This window comes from Aplysia californica, unplaced genomic scaffold, assembly GCF_000002075.1.
Source record: "Aplysia californica isolate F4 #8 unplaced genomic scaffold, AplCal3.0 scaffold00489, whole genome shotgun sequence".
Taxonomy (NCBI): Eukaryota; Metazoa; Mollusca; class Gastropoda; order Aplysiida; family Aplysiidae; genus Aplysia; species Aplysia californica.
The window spans coordinates 111,384-113,197 of record NW_004797759.1 but is presented as its reverse complement, the minus strand read 5'-3'; the positions used below and the strand labels follow the sequence as shown (position 1 = coordinate 113,197).

Genomic DNA, 1,814 nt, shown 5'->3' with positions numbered 1-1,814 from the left:
CCCCCGCCTGCAACTGATAAGCGCGCTCCTACTCCTTCCCACCACCCTACTTCTCTCCCCTAAAATTAATTTTCTGGGCACATCCTTTGTGAAACCGCCCTTTTTTCACTCCTTCTGGTTTTATTCTTATTGTAAGATCTTTTTGATAAGAAAATATTTAATAAGCTCTTCAGGCAGCTAAGGAGGGAATTAAAGACGTGTAGCCTACCGTAAACACACTAAATTCATGATCTGTTATTGACGGACATAGATTTTAAAAAATACCAACTGACCCTGTCTACACTAGTACACTGTCCCCCTGCCCTTACCATTCCCATCATCAGACCACATGAAAGAGAACACCATCTTCCTTGCTCTACAAGCGTAGAAGTTCTGCTTGTGCTTCCTCGTATTTACCCTCACTGGCACAAGACAATTTCACAATTACTGTATTTGCACTGGATACATAATACATGTTAATGTTACGTGTATGTAATATTATGCATGCATCATTCCTTTACAACACACTGTCTAAATTCTTGTGAGATTGGAGTAATAGGCCAAAAATTGATTATGTACTGCAAGAATTGGTGTAATGTAAGATAGGCCAAGAATTGATCAATATACAACGTACAATGTATTCCATAAACATAGTACAGTTGGAACGCCGCAAGTCGGCCCCTAGTTGTTGAGGAGAAACGTGTCCGTCTCAGAGCCAGGTGATCGTCTTATACAGTGTCGTTACTTACTTTACTTTTACTTGTTCATCCTCTCTTGCCGTTAAGCGTCGAGGGGAGATGCAGTTTTCTATGGTAGGGGTAGCCTAGGCCAGCGCCGCAGCTCTTTCAGTTGTGATGTTATGTTTTCTCAGGGTTTCTTTGACACCCTCGATCAACCTTTTTCGTGGCCTTCTCGAGTCTCAAGGCTGGTTGGTCTGGTGACATAAGATATAGGTGGCCAAACCATTGTATTCTCTATGTAATGCAGGCAGGACTAAAAAGGAACAGTGTCGTTATACTGTGAAGAAATACACGGAAAGGAAGTGGGGAAATGGCCGTTGTGTTATACAGGTGGCCGTTTGAGCAGTCTCGACTGAAGCATTCTTATTTATTTATGAATCATACACGTTAGAAAATAAGATATAAAAAGTAGGTCGGCGACTAAGTCAGTTTAAGGTGAAGGCTGTGGACGAGATAATGAACCAAAATTAGAAGTATGACTGGATTTGTCACGGCCGCGTACGGGAATCTGTCTGTTGTGTTGTTTTTGTCTTCATCACGTCCGATACTGTCGAGAGAACGCACGTAGATTTGTACATAGATAGGCCTTCTTTATTAATTTGTTTTGTATTCCTCGTTCGCGCGCTGTCTTGGCATCTGCGCATCGCTTTTGTAACTCTTACCGTCTTAATCATTTCACGTATTACTTTGACCTTCGAAGCATGCGATAGAAAGCTATTTGAAATATATGAGTTACAATTGGAATCTGCAAGTACTGCAACAGAATCTGCGCTTCAAACATAGGAACAATTAATTACCCATGAAAGAAGCTGCATAAAGACAACCTTGAGACCATCTTAAGCTAAAGTGACCGTCTGCATAGACAAAAAAAGCCGTACATAAAATCAGAATACAGATTATGCATCCAGCTTACCGCTGTCTGTCATTGTTGTTAACAATGATCGTTAAATTTATTTTATGCATGTTATTTTGAGTCTGTGAGTGCAAGCAAACTACATTTCTTCTTCTTCTTCTTCTTCTTCTTCTTCTTCTTCTTCTTCTTCTTCTTCTTCTTCTTCTTCTTCTTCTTCTTCTTCTTTTTCTTCTTCTTCTTCT

General features: G+C 40.3%; 1 protein-coding gene across 1 annotated transcript in view; it reads left to right on the top strand.

Moving 5' to 3' along the window:
- Window positions 1–1,814, top strand: part of LOC101864249 (APOBEC1 complementation factor) — a gene marked incomplete in the record, with an annotated part of 35,414 nt that overhangs the window by 2,989 nt on the left and 30,611 nt on the right.